This window comes from Lissotriton helveticus, chromosome 4_1, assembly GCF_964261635.1.
Source record: "Lissotriton helveticus chromosome 4_1, aLisHel1.1, whole genome shotgun sequence".
Taxonomy (NCBI): Eukaryota; Metazoa; Chordata; class Amphibia; order Caudata; family Salamandridae; genus Lissotriton; species Lissotriton helveticus.
The window spans coordinates 1,852,951,110-1,852,969,387 of NC_136063.1; positions in this window are offsets into that span (position 1 = coordinate 1,852,951,110).

Consider the following 18,278-nt stretch of genomic DNA (forward strand, 5'->3'; position numbering starts at 1 on the left):
CAAACAGTTATTGTCTTTCACGGGACTAATATAGGTCAACCAGAATGTGACAATGGTACTACTGTTAGTAGTTGTCTGATGTAAGACTTGAACTAGTAGAACTACCAGACATCAACGTGTGTAAGGAAATATATCTGGAAAACCACGTACAATTGAAAAGCTGATTAGCAGAAGTTCTAAATGAAAATGGTTGATAGATATTAGTGTACAATGTTACATATCCATATAGGTCAAGAACGTTTCTTTTCACAAAATGGTTGTCAAGGAAATTATATATTTGCTTTGTATACAAAAGGTGTATAATTTATGTCAAAATATATAACAATAAGTTTACATTTAAAATAACAACAACATGTTTGTTTTCTTACATCGCATCTGTCCTGCATGCATGGCCTTCAGCAGCTTAAGAAGCATCATATCTGGGGAGGGGTTAGGGGGAGGAGTCTTAACCATATTTTCATCATCTTCCTCTGAAAGTATTTCTGATAGCATGCCATTCCTTATTGCTGCTTTGTTGTGCAACGTTGCACAAGTGGCAATTATTTTGCAACAAGCTGTTGGATCGTTCTCTCTCTCTCTTACTGTTCTTGGAGAAGTGGACCGCCCGGGGGTCCCGACAATGGGTTTAGGATGCGCCTGCCACACAGGCGGGCGCATCCTGTATGTTTACCATTGCGGCGGGCGGAGCAGAAATCTCTGCCCGCCGCAATGGTAAAAGTGCACGTTGTGCTTTTCAAAGCGCAACATGACAGGCACCGCGCGGTGCCTGCCATGTTGCACCTTGAAATGCCGGGGGCTAGCATATTTACCCCCCATGTGCACCCCCAAACCACGGACTCCCAGGGGGCCCGCAACGGGCCCCCGCAGGGAGTCTCCGCATGCGTTTCCGTGGTGAAGAACCGGGTTTTCTTAGAACCCAGCGGTGCCAGGGACACACCCGAAGTCTTCGGATTCTCCTGTCTTGGAATACAGGGACACAGAATACTTCTGGATGGCATCAAAGATCAAATTTATTAGCTGCAGCTAGTAACAGTAAACCAAGCAATACAACACAGTGTACAACTCAGGAAACTGCTCAATTTTCGTAGAGCAAGACATCTCTTTTTATACACCATATTCTCATTACAAATGTACACCCACTGCGCAAAATTCTGACCAATAGGACACATTTTCTAACAGAGTATCACATTAACAAAAACCCAATTTACAGTACCCAACCCAAAAGTTGATTATTAGGATTGTCCCAAATTCAATCTTTGCAAGCCGGACAAATTTATAATTGAAAAGCACAACCCATGTAATGTCAGAACATAAAGGAAACAGTAATAGATGCTGAATAAGATAAAACATGTGGAAGGAAACTAAAGGTTAACGAGGTCCTGAACATTGATTGGCAATTTTAGACAAGAATCAAACCAAGGGAAATTGGCTTTGCGAGGTCAGTTTCAGGTGAAAAGGTCAGTTTCTCTGCAGTTCTTTAAGAGTCGAAAGAAACCTAATTAATGTTTACATGAACTCAGAAGGCCAGGCCACTTGTTCGCCGGGCCTCTTTCACAGGCCTACGCGAGGGCAACACAAAATTGAGTCAGGCTCGAAAATTACAGAACCTCAGCCCCTCCTTTTGCCATTACGTAGGCAATAACCTAAACTCATGTCAATCTGAATCCAGGTCTATGTCTATTCTCATCAGGTCATCAAGGTGTTGCTGTAACATCATCTTATTATCCTTCGCTTCTCTCGGGATGGGTCTTCTCACACAGATTGTAGCACAAAGGCCACAAATGGCGGGACCACACTGGATGCATAAGCAACACGAGAAAAGGATTGCTAAAGCCATACCAAGAAACATCAGAATCTTCCATCCCCATTTGGACAGCAGTTCCCAAAACCCCCCAAAAAAAATTTAAAAAAAATGACCAGTTCCCTTCGTCTACATGTATAGACTCAGCGGACTTATGTAACCTCAAGATGGCTTGGTACACTGTCGGGGCGTTATCTGGAATGAAAACACAGCAACTAGACCCGGTCAATTTACATACCCCACCTCTATCTGCAAGTATAATATCTAAAACAAAGCGGTTCTGTAATGTCATAAGGCGATCCGCTTGAAGCTCAGCTGTAATATTGCTAAGGGCACCTGCAGTCTCATTTATAGTGGCCTCGACCACTCTCGTAAGCTGACGAATATTTCTACTATTAGCCATAGGACCCCAAAAGGGCAGAAAACCCTTAAAGAAGTCCCCAACTTCTTGTGCGACAGTATCTTTCGCATCGATAACACCTCTACCATATCTTGTCTTATGGTAATATAAAGCAGCTGTGTATGTAGGGGGAAGCAAAAATGCCACATAACATGTGCCTGAAAAATCAGAAGGCAACCATGTATATGCTCTATCATAACAAACAAAATACGTGCCTTTAGCTGGAATGAACAGTGGAGATTTCTGGGATGTATAGACATATGTGTGAACACACACACACTCTTACCAAGCTGAGCTCTCGGATTCTGACTATTACCTTGCAGACAAAAATGACCTCGGTGGGATACAATCCAAATAGGAGGAGACCTTTTCTGTCTCTCCTTTTCTGTCAGACTAATGCTATATCTCGTCTTGTTCCAACCAACATATGCTCGTACTTCATCTTTAGGGATAGCATTATACGCATCGATATCTCCGATCAAATTTACTATTCCCTGTATCAAGGCATTATTACTCGCATTATCTTTGACGGAACGTACAGGAGACGCTTCATTCGCATAGATAAACATTGCTTGGAGTGCCCATACTGACCCATTAGGTGAAAACGACCATGAACCACAGACCTTATGTCAATACGCAGCTCACCCCTTAAGACTGTACCGCGACCCTGCAGCTGAGTCCAGATGGTGACTCGAAAAAGGAAAAAAAAGGTTAAAAAAAAGTCTCTTGATCTGACAAGGTGTAATTCACTACATAAAAAAATTCAATCTTTATTTGTCCATAGGTTCAGTCTTTCTCGTTCTTAAATTGTAGCGCTCTTTACCAGGCACAGTTTGCTCTTGAAAAAGGATTTCCGGATTCGTTGTGTCAAGTCTCAAGGGCAAAGGCACAGCAGCTTGCAGTATGTCAACATCCTCGCGTTCTGACTGAGTCCATGTCAAATGTGCATCACTAAAAGGTACAAATCTAGGAATCCTTTCACCTTCGGAATCGGCTATTCCATCCCTCACCCACTTATCATACGGTAGGGGCAAAGGAACCTTTTTACAATGGGTGGCATGCACCCATTTCTTTTTACCAGCTACTCTAACTGCAGTTCTAGTGGCCAAAAGGACCAAATGTGGTCCAGTCCATCTCGGTTCCAAGTTCTTGGTTCGTTGAAAATTCTTTGTAAGGACGTAGTTTCCAGGTTGAATCGTATGGCCTGGATCTGCAGTAGCTGTCGGCAAACTGTCATAGACCTGTTGGTGGAGAACACGTAATTTAGCAGTCAAGTCATGCAAGTAATCCACCAACATAGGGTACTCAATGTCACTGTACTTTTTAGGCCTTGGCACACCCCAAACATTGGCCGGACAACCAAACACAATTTCATATGGGCTAAGTCCCACACGAGAATGCACTGTCGTCCTTGTGACAAAAGGGCCAATGGTAAGGCATCTGGCCACGTAAGACCAGTGCTCGCTTGTATCTTAGCTAACTTCAGCTTCAACGTGCCGCTATAGCACTCGACCAGACCTGCTAACTGGGGGTGATTCGCAGCATGGAATTTCTGAATGATACCCAAACCCGCACACACTTTCTTCATGATCTGGCCCACAAATTCACTCCCATTGTCGCTCCATACAATTCTCGGCAAACCATACCTAGGGAAATACTCTTTGAGCAAAAACTTGGCTGTGGACAAGGCAGTATTATTCTTTAGGGGGTAGGCCTCTATCCATCTGGAAAAGGCACAAACAACCACAAGGACATACTTCAAATTGTTGCATCTCTAAATGTGAATGTAATCTAGCTGTATCATTTCAAACGGGTAAGTTGGGGGAGCAAAATGACCAGCTGGAGTTGGGGTTCCCTTGCCAGGATTATGCATCAAGCAAATCATACAATGCTTCACCAAATTCTCAGCACATTTAGGAATTACAGCATTCTGCCATACTGGAGCCAACAACTTGCATATCCCTTTCGAACTAATGTGAGCCATTCCATGAGCCATAGTAACCACTGGGAGCACATACGCATCAGGCAACAACCATCTCTGGTGCTCCGACAACTCAACCCAACAACCTGTCGAATCCAACATACCCGTACTTTCTCTCCTTGTGGTATATAAATAAATAATACCGGATCTAGGTTTTACTGGACATAGCAATAACAGATAGCTCAATAAATAAGAGTCAAGATTCGAGGTAGTAGGAGTTTGCAGGTTTAATACAGCATAAAGGACAGGAACAGGACAACCTGCACAGGAATAGGATGGCAGAGCCCGGCAGCTGCCGGGGCTGGATCTGGGATGAGCGCGCTAACTTTAATAACAATACACAAGCATATATACTAAAACAGTTGCATTACAGTGAATACAGTAGGCGGAGCAGTGGGTGTGGTCAATAGCAGTTGCGAAAGATAAGGGTGAAAGTGGGTGTAACAGGAGGCGTATACATAGACATGTGATGTAAACGTAACAGAATATGTCATAAATGGGGCGGAAACATGGAGGGGGCTACCTAAGGAGCCGGGACCTTTAACCTAATGGTGCGCGCAAACTGACAATGACGTGTTACTAGGAGAAGCTGGGGGCTATGAACTCTGTGCTAGGAGTAGAGACTGAAGTCTGGAGAGTCAGGGCAACATGTACCTACCACTATCTAGTATCTGATGTTTAGAGGACATGTTGATAGAAACTAAAAGTTATCAGGGTAAAGGCTAACAGACTCTAAGACTGGTGCATGCATTATTCTACATGTAGTGTGTGATGAAGAATATTAAATGACCATAAATACAGTATTTCTCTTGCATGGAGACGTAAAGGCTAGACGATGACGGAAACTATTGATGCGATTCAGTAGCTTAGGAATGCAAAGAAGGAGGGCTGGACTGATAACTAGAATCATAACATATTCTTGGCAGACTCGTAGGCAGAGCCAGGCTGAACCGGGCACTGTGGGGCAGGAAGTAAGTGAAGGGTCGAGGATACAGGTGGGGGCTGTATCGCTCCTCAGCGAGGATTCAGGAGACAGGAGCTGAATCTGGTGTCCGGGCCCTTTTGAGGCCTAGAAACGGGGACTTTACAATGAAATAACGTGCACACTGAGAAACGTGGCAACGTAACTTTACATAGGCCTAATACTCGTAGCTTTCACGAGAACTGGGAACTGGCATACTAGGGATGGACACAACTGTAATTGCGTCTTTAATCAAACATGGGGGATGCATATGCATATTAATCATGCACACATAACATAAGATGGAGGACACGTAGGGACACAGAACATGGCAAAATTTACTTTTCCACATCCTCATGCTCACTTCTTTCTCAATAGCTTCAGCCTGAATCATCTTCACACTTTATATTGTGTCTTCACACATTCCACCAGCCATAACCCAATTAGCAGGGCCTGCAACATACATACAGGTCATCATGTCTCTCGCCGTTTCCTTCGCAACTTCATCCGCAAACGCATTTCCTTGACCTACATCTTCCACAACTTTCTTATGCGCACTACACTTCACAATTGCAATCTGCTTTGGAAGAGTAAGTGATTCAAGAAGTTCATTCACTAATTGCCCATGCTGAATTTTCGTACCATGAGAAGTAAGAAATCCTCTCTCTCTCCACAAACGTCAGAAACTATGGGCAACACCAAACGCATACTGGCTATCAGTATAAACATTCACTCGCTTTCCCTCTGACAACACACACGCTCTAGTCAATGCAATCAATTCTGCTGCTTGCGCAGAATTCTGTGCTATGCGTGCTGTTTGAACAACTGTATGTAAACTTGTGACAGCATATGCCGCAGTCGTTTCACCATTCGGAAGCTTGAAACACGAACAATCTACCCATAGGGTACCATCAACATTCGAAAGAGTAGTATCTTTTAAATCAACTCTAGCCCTTGTTTCCTCCTCTGTCCGGAGAACACAATCATGCTGTTCCCGAACATCTGTCTCTACGGAAATCGGTAACAACGTAGCTGGATTCAACACATTGCACCTTTTGATGTGCACATGGCTAGCCAAAAGAGTCAGCTCATAACCTGACAGAAGTGCACTAATAAGGTGCTGAGTCTTAGTCCTATTCAGTAGAGTATCCACTGCATGTGGGACCATCACAATCAATGTATTATCTAATACCAAACCAGCAGACTGTCGGATAGAAACAGCCGCTGCCGCTGTAGCTCTCAAACAGCTCGGCAATGCTTTAGCTACCGGATCTAACGTCGCTGAAAAATACGCACATGGCCACTGCTTGTTTCCAAATTGTTGCGTCAACACTGACAATGCACAACCTTCTCTCTCGTGTACATACAGTGTGAAAGGTTTACTGTAGTCAGGAGTACCCGATACCGGAGCAGAACACAGTGCATCACGTAATTCAGAAAAACTTTTCTGACAATCATCAGACCAAGGGAGAGGATACGGAGTATCTTTAAGAGTCAGTGCCAACAGAGGTTTCGCTAGTAGGGAAAAGTTGGGGATCCACTGCCTACAATACGAGGTGATACCCAAAAAGGCACGCACTTCTCTCTGTGTGGATGGCACACTCATTTGCGCAATCGCTTGAATTCATTCTGGGGTCAACCTTCTTCCCTCCTTCAACAAGAGATGACTTAAGTAGGTTACTTCTTGTCGGCAATACTGTAACTTTGAAGGTGACACTTTATGATGAAGGTCAGACAAATGTCGTAACAAAGAAAGAGTAGCTTCTTTACAAATCTCTTTGTCATCAGCAGTAATCAGCAAATCATCAACGTACTGAATAAGAGTACCACCAGTAGGCAACACAAAACCATCAAGCTGAGTTTTCAACGCCTGACTATAGATGGAGGGACTTTCACAATAACCTTGAGGAGCTCTCTTAAACCGGAAGCTGCGGCCTCCTAAAGAGAAGCCGAAAATATCTCTACTCTCCTCTGCAATCGGAATACTGAAGAAAGCATTCTTCAAGTCGATAACAGAAAACCAGGCTGCCGAAGCAGGAATCCGAGTCAACAAAGCAGTGATATCAGGGACAACAGGAAACTGTGGTACCACAATCTTATTCACTTCTCTAAGATCGATCACAAACCGATACACAGGTGGCTGAGAAGCGTCAGTACGCTTAAGGACAGGCAGAACAGGACTGTTACACACATTATCTCTTGTTTCTTCAATTACACCCTTCTCAACCAAATCATAAATGATCGCCAAAAGAGCTCTCTCGCCATCACTAGATATTTTATATTGCGGAATACGAGGTAGCCTAGCATTTGACTTAAGGGTAACAACATAGGGTGGAATCTGCAAAAGACCAACATCATTGGGACCTGTAGCCCAAAGTGTATCAGGAATAGAACACAATTCTAGTGGAAGGCAATCTTTAGACAAATACATCGGAGAAATCACTTTCTTACCCAAGGTAAGATGTATTCCCGAAGGAGAGCAATGTAATGTCGCATGCAGTCTTTTCAGCAAGTCCAAACCCAACAGATTCTCACCACAACCAGTCGTTAGAATAAGGGGAGCTTCCAATTCACAAGGACCAATAGAAAGGGGCAAAGGATTAGAAACCGGGTTACAAACTGGGGCGCCAGAAAATCCTACTGAAACGTTGGTCAAGCCAGACAAAGGTGCGCCAGGAAGTTTAGAGTGCATGATAGAACTCTTCGTCGCACCAGTATCCAAAAGAAAAGATTCTGCCACACCTAATGTAATCACTTCAACATAAGGTCCACTCTGGTCTACTGGAACTGACACTACTCCCTCTCTTTGCCCATGGCTGTCCTAACTATCATTATAACCAGCACTCTCACTCTCGACATAATAATCATCAACATAGTACTGTGCAGACTGACCACTCGGAACATTCTGTCTGCCAAAATAATTAGCAGAATTCTGAAGGGAAGAGGAAGGCTCATTCTGGGGTAACACACCACGTGCCCTACTCTAGGAACTTGCTGGAAACCACCACAACCTCTCTGACCAGATACACCATTCGCACGCTGTAGCAAAATCGGGCAACTACTCTTGAAGTGACCTTTTTCTCTGCAATAAGCACACTGATTAGGTCCTAGCGGCAATCGCGGAGCGAAATACTCAGGTTTCTGTAATAATCTCTGAAACTGTGGAGGTTGCTGAAACTGAGGTTGATTCGGACGAGGCGGATAAGCTTGCTGCAAAAGAACTTTCGTCTTTAAATCTTTAGTTTTCTTCTCTGCTTTATCCTTCTCATCTTTATCCCTATTCTCGTAATATTGTGCAGTAGCCAATATCTGGGCCGACGAAGAAACAGCCCATGAACTCTCAGAGTCCTTTACCTTATTAGAAAGTTCGGGAAGCAAATTAAAGACAAATTTGTCCACGAACAACCTTTGACCACCTTCAGTGCTCATATCCTGACCACTATGATCAATAAACGTTTCTTCAAATCTCGTGAAGAAATCAGACACACTCTCGTCTTTCTTTTGTTTGCATGCTGCTAACTTATCCCAATTCACTCGTAAAGGAGGCATCATAGTTTTCATTAAATTAATACTCCTACCAGGTAATTCTGCAACTAAGGGCTCAGGTTTGGCACCTCCCACCTGCTGACCATCTGCAGCAACAATATTAGCCTACGTATCTCCTAATTCTTGCGCATGATTCTCATGACGGATCTTCGCCCACAAAGGTTGAGGGACTACATTACCCATCAACATATCTATGTCAGCTAAATTCATAATACACGCATCAACCGTCTGGGACAACTCCTTGTAATAACCGGCAGGATTCTAACGGGGGTCTGGTAAGGTCTGCTTAAGAGCCAAGACCTCTGCTCTTTTCCAAGGGACATGTACCCATACTCGCTGAAAATGTGCCGGTACACCCTGAATACCCTGATTGACATTAGCAACAACTTCCTCTCTCCATATAGGGGGAACCTCTCTCATGGGATACTGCTTCACTTTCCTCCTAACAGAGGAATCAGGTTCGTACAATGTCTGAGGCGGTAATCTAGACCTAAAACACGTATCGTCTCCACGGCATCTGTAACATCAGATTCCACTATGGTCCCTTTAGCAAATTTGGACTGAATATCAAGCACTTCCTGCGGAATCGGACCCAACTCATTATCTTCCCATTTCTGACGGAGAAAAGTACACATTACATCAAAAACATACCTTTGCTTAGGCGGCTCCCACTGAAAGAAAACATCCATAACCGCTGGCAAATTATACCTGGAAGCATTTAAAATCCATCTACGAGCCAACAAATCCAACACTGTCCGTTCCTCGGAACTAGGAAGCTGACTACGACTCTGCTTTCGTTCCGAAACAGGGGTCATATTGAGTGACCCAAACAATGGAGACAACAGATTAACAACAGTCTCAGTCATTTGTTTTCGAGCAGAAGGAGAAGAAGCAGACATAAGAACAGGAGAATAAGTATTTTGAGGCAAAAGAGGTGTAGGGACAAGAGCAGTAGGAGTCGAAGATACAGGAATGGAAGGCAAAGGAGTTTGAGGCAAAGCTGGTAGCAAAGCTTGCGACCCTAGAGTGGGTTGCACAGTAGGAGGCAAAACCATCTGTGGAGCACCGGGTGGCTGAACAACAGCAGGAGGTTGAACAACAAAGGGTGGAACAACCGGGGGTAATGGAGGCGCAGTAGCACCCTGCACATAAGGGGGTGGCAATCTCAGTAGATGAGAGATCAAAGGATCTTTTTCAAGATCTTCAATTACTTTTGGAGGCGAAGACGTCAAGGCCGGATAACATTTATCTATGGCCATGCAACGCTGTCTATCTTAAACTTCACTCGCACGCTCTTCTCCATCTTCCCTAAACTGCCTAGCAGCTTGTAGTACTGACATATTCTTATCTTTCCTATCTCTTTTTGCTTGCCTAATTTCTCGCTGTTTGGCTTCCTTTCGCCAGAGGCGGAAAGAGTCAAACATTGCCGTCCGGCCGGGCTTTCTTCTTAAATAGTGCAACTTCCAGATTATCTAAAATATTTAATTTGAAACTACCATGTTGGGGCCATCGTAAAACACCATCTTTCTTCGTATAGTGAACTTCATTATAAGTAATAGGACCCACTCCGTGTTTTGAATAGAGCTCATAAGTTGGAGTTCCAACCGGAGGTATCGGACATGAATCCTCCAATCGGGAATCCCTGTTGCAATCACAACTAAACCATTTCCTAATGTTGCTAAGACCAGGCATCTTATAGCTCACTAGTCTAGCTTCAAACTTCAAGGGGTTATCAACTATCGATACACTCGTAAATATACGAGCTCCTCGGCTTTGACTATTGCAATAACCGAATCAAAACCAAGAACCAAAACAAAGGTCATGGGAGCGACCCACTTATACTTAACCAAAGTATCTGTCACGCCACCAGAAGACCGTCTATCGTCTCGCTTTACAAAGGATCAATCAAGGGTCCAAGACAGGGCGACAGTCAGGGCAGCAGTCCTTCGTAGCCGTTGGAAAGCGGGAAGCCTCGCAGTAAAAACTTTCGGTCCACGTCGACCTACAGGGGTCGATGAAGTGGTTGGCCTTCCTCCAGAATTTCCTCACGGGGCTCCTCACGATCCTCAGGCTTGGACCGGGACCGCTGAAGTCGCCCCACCGTTGGGCGCCAACTGAAGAACCGGGTTTTCTTAGAACCCAGCGGTGCCAGGGACACACCCGAAGTCTTCGGATTCTCCTGTCTTGGAATACAGAGACACGGAATACTTCTGGATGGCGTCAAAGATCAAATTTATTAGCTGCAGCTAGTAACAGTAAACCAAGCAATACAACATGGTTTACAACTCAGGAAACTGCTCAATTTTCGTAGAGCAAGACATCTCTTTTTATACACCATATTCTCATTACAAATGTACACCCACTGCGCAAAATTCTGACCAATAGGACACATTTTCTAACAGAGTATCACATTAACAAAAACCCAATTTACAGTACCCAACCCAAAAGTTGATTATTAGGATTGTCCCAAATTCAATCTTTGCAAGCCGGACAAATTTATAATTGAAAAGCACAACCCATGTAATGTCAGAACATAAAGGAAACAGTAATAGATGCTGAATAAGATAAAACATGTGCAAGGAAACTAAAGGTTAACGAGGTCCTGAATATTGATTGGCAATTTTAGACAAGAATCAAACCAAGGGAAATTGGCTTTGCGAGGTCAGTTTCAGGTGAAAAGGTCAGTTTCTCTGCAGTTCTTTCAGAGTCGAAAGAAACCTAATTAATGTTTACATGAACTTAGAAGGCCAGGCCACTTGTTCGCCGGGCCTCTTTCACAGGCCTACGTGAGGGCAACACAAAATGGAGTCAGTCTTGAAAATTACAGAACCTCAGTGGCGGCATTGCCGCCACGCAAATGCATTGTGCAAAGCCCATTGTAATATGGCGGGCGGTATCTAAGATACACCGCCACCATGTTACACGTTTTCCGCCCCGGCCGCTAGGCGACCGGGGCGGAAAACAGGCGGACGGTGTTTCACACAGCCGCGGTCCCTCCCGCCATCCAAATCTGGCGGGGGGGAATTGGGCTGATGATGTCGGGTGGATTTCCTCTGCCAGGCTGGCGGTAGCCACCGCCAGCCTGGCGGAGGAAATCCACCTGATATCATAATGACCCCCTAAGTATCCAAGCTCTTGCACTGTCGCCTGTAAGAATATGCATATATTTAATTCTGTATACAACCATATTTAACCTTTCCTATTTATATATTTTAATTATCCAAGTATCCTTACCAACCAACCAGCCATCTCCAAACTCTCCTGTAACAAGTTGAGTATATAAAGCACAATGTTTAAGAATATACAAAGCACATGTGCTTTCGTTCAAGTTTCTACAATACCCATTATAAGGCATTGCAAACTACCTGGATATTTAGAGAGTTGTAATTTTTACTATTTCTATAAACAGTCTACCTATGATGGTGGATGTAGGAAAGTAGGATCTGCTTCTATGGTTAACCCCATTTTTTGCCTAGTTCTATGCTGTTTCTGACTAGTCTGACTGGGATCCTGCTAATCAGGACCCCAGTATCTGTGCTTTCTCCCATAAATTGACTATGTTGAGTACTGAGGTGCATTACAGATTGGCTACGGGTGTACCATTATAAGTTTCTAATATAGGGTACGGAGGTACCCAGGGCATAGGGACACCAGGGGTGTCCCATGGGCTGCAGCATGTATTATGTCAACCATGAGAAAACACTCAAATTGTGACTAGGGGACTACCATTGCAGCCTGTGTAAACTGGTGCTAGCACCACTTACAACAGATATAGGTTTCCCTTTATCTGAGGTCACTGCACTTCTAAAAACCTATATGTCACCCCTAAGGCAGGACGTTCAATACTGAAGTTAGGGTGCTCGGTTCTAAGTGGGAGGGTACCTTTGAATGAGCAGAACACCCCTACAACCTTCGGAGTCCATTTTCCCAGGTTGTAAGTGCATCAGCCATTATGACACATAGAGTGGCCATGCATCATTACGCACTGACCATCTCTAAAAAGGTTGTAACGAACCATGTCGCATTTGGCATAAAACATGTTGGAATCATACCCACCGTAAATGGCGTGGGAGATATGATTCCATACACTGTAAAGCTCCTCCGGTAGCCCCTCAGTGCTCCCGCTACCAGTCTTCTAGACCAAGACAGCACAACATGGCTGCTGCCGACCAGAGACACAATTCTGCCCTACTGCTGCTGAGACAAGCTCGAGCAGGGGAAGGCAGGACAATAGGTATACTGTTGCAGGGAGGTGTGACCACCTCCCAGACAGGCTTTAGCGCCATGAAACCGCTGGTGAAAGTGCGCTTTTATAAATATTTTAAACTCAAACTCTAGTGTATTGGGGAAGAGTGGGAGCGCTTGCTAGCACCATTCAGTCTGCTTAAGGAGCACATATGGGGCCCTCCTTGCACACCCCAGTTTAAACCAGCTCAGGGAGCCATCGCTTCCCACTCTGGTGCGAAACTGGACAAAGGACATGGGAGTATCCTCTCCACTGCCAAACCACTCCTCTGGGAGGGAGCCCTGAATCATCCCAACCCTTTCCTTAGGGTACTTAAGGGCTTACCTGTGGGTGGGTCCCTAGAGTCATCCTAGAACACAATTCATATCAAGAAACCACGACATCCAAGACACCTGAAGGAAGGGGAGAGGATGTAGCCTTATGGCTCGAGTGGTCGACCTCGAAGCTGGGGAACGGGGTTTGAGTCTCTGCAATGACGCATAACATCCTGTGATTCTGGGCAAATCACTTAATCTCCCCGTGCCTAACAAAAGACTGAATGTGTCCTTCTGTAACGAAACTGGTGCTCACCAAATGTCTCTGGTCTAGTTTGTGCTATATAAAACTCTATAAAAAAAAAGGAATCTCCCTTGAAGTGAAGGAGTCACTTCCCTGCATCTGCAGGCACCGCAATGAAGCTGATCGGTCTGCTGATCCTGGGGTCCCACTGACTCCAAAAGGCTTAGCAACACTAGTGGTAGTTCTTCACATCCCTCGAGGACTGCCTTGTCCTCTCACAAAGTTTGAGGCCAATATCCCTCGTCTGAGCCGCAGGATCTGAACCACTGTGCACCATGTCGACTTGCCGTTGCAAAGGCTTGTTGGCTTCCTTCCTCCAAGATCTTCGAGCTCCAAGTAGCCCCAGCCTTAAGCATCTCCTGTGAGCAAGATCGTTGTCCTCACAGCATCAATTGCACCGTGGGCCTGCCTCTTTGATGAACTGCTCACGGTCTTCTTGCGAATACAGTGCCTCTGGCCTGTGGGTCCTCTTGAGGGGCTTCTTTGATTTCAGCAAGCTCGCCTGATTTCTCAAGGCCTGTTCTGACTCCTCTGCTTGTGGGAGTCACCTGAACCTTGCTGGTCCTGATACTGCACCTTTTTCGCATTCCACGTTGCTTGCAGTTGCCTAGTCTTATTGGTGCTCCCGATGGGCACTGACCCCATAGCTCTTGACATCCGATGTGGTACAGCTCGTGAATGTTTCCTGGTCTTCCACAGTATCGCCTGGTCCTCACAGCTGCAGCTTCAAGGTCAACATCAGCTCCCGGCAAAACTCAACCTCGGTGGGCATTCGTCTTCCGTGCCTCCCGGTCACTCCCGAATGGCATAGACTCTGTCCCCTCTGCTTGCAGGTACTTCTTATCCTGAATCCACCTTTGGGTTCCACTGGACACTTTCACCTTCTCCAGCAGCAGCATCTTCCTGAAGTCCTCCATTGCGTTTGACGGCGGTTTCCGACGCCACTTCACACCTATGCACCCAGCTACCCTGGTGTTGGTATCCTGGTTCTAGGGTATCCATGTGGGGGGTGGCTCTCCAACCTTCTGTCTTCCACTGGGTTTCTTCAGGGTCCACTGGGAAGTGCCCTTCTTCTTTAAAACTGCAACCGTGACTTACCCATTGACTTGAGCACGCAGTCGTGTTCCAACTCTGCACACAGCCTCCGTGGGGTTCCTGGGTACTTACTTCAGGTGGTTCCTTGTGTCCCCAGCACTTCTACATCTTCTGGGCACGGTGTGCACTTGAGTCGAGGTTCGCATACAAATATTTTAGTATATGGTTTGGTTTCCACCTGGCGACCACTGAGTATATGTGCTATTTTCCTGTTTTCTTTGCAAAGTACTATGTGCATTGTGTATATCTCTGGTTAGGAGATATTTGTATGTGTTAGTGAGTGTATTATAATAAATACATATTTTTATAAATACACTGTGTGGTTCTTCTTCACTTAATTCATACCAATAAGATTACGCTCTGGTGAAATAAGCGGCTTTACACTCCTTCTGGACTAAGCCTGAAGGCTGCTCTCCACAGCTACCACTTAGAGAGCTTGCTAAGGTTGTCTAAAACCACTAAAATCACCATAAGGGTTGTCCAGATTAGTGCAGGGTGCCCATTTACATATGTGTGCATCACATACTAAGTTAGCCTCTTACATTGGCCAAATGAGGATGTGTGTTCCAGTCACACATCCTAATACTTTAGGGAAATTGAAAATAGAATACAATCTTACCACTGTGGCTTGTACATCTGCAAGGGAATGATAAAAATAGTATAGTTATGTAATTCTTCTAGCATAATCGAACATAAAGGTCTAGAATATTCTAGACTAAGCACTCTGTGATATTCCCCCAGCAACTGCTACCGTGTACTGATAATACCCAGCTACAAGGAGTTGAAGGCTACATACAACTTGAATATGGGTAGCAATAGCCATACTATGCCATGTTAACCTGTCTAAAAAAGGCAACAACTTACAAATGAAATATAAAATCACCTCCTTACTTATTTGTGCCTGGTGAACATGTTTGTCTGTTTGTTCAAAGTCATCCTCTGTCTAAAAAGCTATCTCTTCTTCAAGTCCTCTGCTAGGCTGCAAGCCACCCTTAACCTCTGCCTCACCATACCATACAGTGCTGCCATTGTGAAAAAGCTCACTGCATTCTGGGTGACCCTTTATATATTTTGACTGGGAACTACCTGGTTCAAGTTCATGTAAATTTGCACATGCCTTAGCTCGTTTTGCAACAATTAGCATTTTGTGAATGCTTTGTACATTCAAATTTCGATTTAGGATTTGTGATTCATTATATAGAATTTGCAAAAAGAATCAGCTAAAGAAGAAGTCAGTGACTATTCAGTTCGATATGCTATTTAGCAAACTTACATTTACCGATACCAAGCATATCACGAAAGGTCTAATTAGCAGTCACAAACTGTTTCAGCCCTGTCTTGTCAAGCTACACTTAAAAATGTAAAACTGAAAACAAATGTGGGATCACACTGCTTCACCTCCCAGCAGGATCGCCCCTAGGCATCATGGTCAATGCAGTTCGCCAAGTGTGTGTACTTGCAAAGTCTCTCGAGTGTTTTACCAGGTAGGTGCATATTGGTGCTGGCCATCTCTAGACACGTGTTTCTGGATTGTTATCCGTCATCAGTGGAGATTAGGCAATACGAGTGTAAGGGGTTGCTGAGCAGGCTGCCAAAATATTCTCGGTTCTCGGTAACTCTCCAGGCACGAAGGTGCCTCTCCACGGTGGTGGTACTCCTTGAGTGCTGTCTTGAAGGTGGTATGGTTTCCTGTCTCTTTGCTGGTGGGCCACCTCCTTTCTAGATGCCAGCAGTTGCATTTGGTGGAATTCAGCTCCATGGTGAATCAGCTGGCTCTTCTGACTGGTCCTTTGGATTTGGCTGGCTTAGCGGTGGCGATTGTATAAAAGCATTCTGTGGTCATTTGTGATATTATTTCTTTTTTCAAGGGATTTCCAAGCCGTGGCTTAAATCACACAACCCCTGTCCTACGACTTTGTTGATGACTGGTTCTGTCGCTCCTGATTCCTTTTGATTGCCTTCTTCTCCCTACATCTCCCTATTATAAAGAGCTCCAAATCCCTTGGGCCTAATTTTCTCTATTTTAAACTGCAGAAATAATTATAAACAAATAGATAAATACATGAAATAATAAATAAATACAAAATGAGAGCAACATCTAAGTGCTGGTGTTATTCTAAGACCTGACAAATTTCAAAAAAGGGTTTTGTCCTTGCCTAACCTTTCAAAATCACAGAAGTCCAACTTCTCACATGTCAATTGAAGAAAAAATACGTGCATGCCTGTATGTCATTACTTGACAACCACTTGCTCTGCACGAGTGCTATTTTCCTGTCTCTGTCTTGTGTTAAAGTACAATTTGTAGTTCTTAATATCAATTTTTCCTTTTTTTCTTAAATATGTACTTTGTTTTGCTGTGAATAAGCAGTGTTTGCTTTTGTTTAAATTACATATATTATTTCCTTCTTTCAGATGTCTGCTCTTACTTTCAAATGTTTTTATGCACCTGAATAATAATCTTTGGCAAACTTTATATTGCATAGAATGCAGTGGCAACTCCCTAACAGGGCATCATGGTGCAGCCCTGCCACCTATGAGCCACCACATACTGACATTTGCCTCAGCCCACGCTTCTCATTATTTAAATTTAATAGTGATCATGAAAACAGAACGTTCATGTTTTCATGAACACTTCAAGTGTGCAGGCCAGCCCTCTTGGCTTCTCCTGGTTCCTGATGATAGGAGCTCAGGAATGATCCATCTACAGAGTACTGTTTAAAAACAATTGAAGATGGATGTCTGTATTGCGTTTGACGGAGGGGCGTGATTAAGCTGCAATCCTCTCACACCGGCACAATCCATTTTTGTAGCAGACACGCTGCACAAGCATCAGCCAACCCAGTATGTCTGTTACAAGGAGGTTGTCAGGGTGCATTTCAGTGCATCTTTGTGCCCAATAACAATTCAAAGAGAGCAGCAGTGCCGGGAATTCAAGACCTGTCCCAACTCCTTCTAGGGCTGGAAACAAAGCCCTAGAAGAAGTTGGTAGTGGTCTTGAGGTGGGTCTTTCCTTTGTTACTCTTGGCGTTTCCAGCACAGGAATCGTGAGTTTCTGGCTCCCATATCTAGTGCTGGATTCCTGTAATTTTGCTGACTTGCAGGAGGCACCAACAGAGATCTGTCTGTGTGTGATTAAGAGAGTGAATGTGTTAGGGTGTGTGTGAGTATGTTTTTGACTGAATGAGATTGAGTGTAAATCAGAGAGGTTCTGATTGCATGTGTTTTTGAGTGTGTGTGTCTGAGTGGGTGAGAGTGAGCATCAGTAAAAGTGAATGTAAGAGAGTGAGTTAGTAGCAGTGAGTATAAGTAAGAGTGAGGGAGTGTGAATGAGGCTGTGTGAGGTAGAGCAGGAGTGAGTGAGAGCCAGTTAGTATGAGACAGTGCGTGTGAGTATGTGAATGAATGAGTGAGTGAGTGAGTGAGAGTGAGTAGGGTAGCGTGAATGAAGGAATGTGAGTCAGCTAGAATTGGTAAGGGGGTGATAGAGTGAGGATGAGTGAGAATAAGTGAAGGAATGTAAGTGAGGAATGAGTTAGAAAGAGTGAGGGAAGGGAAGTGAATGAGCAAGAGTGCCTGTGTTAGTGTGTTTTATGCTCGGAGTCCACCACAAGCCATGGTATACTTAATTTTATTCTTGGCTTATAAGGACACCGATGGCAACATTGTGGCACTGGTATATTGGAAATACTT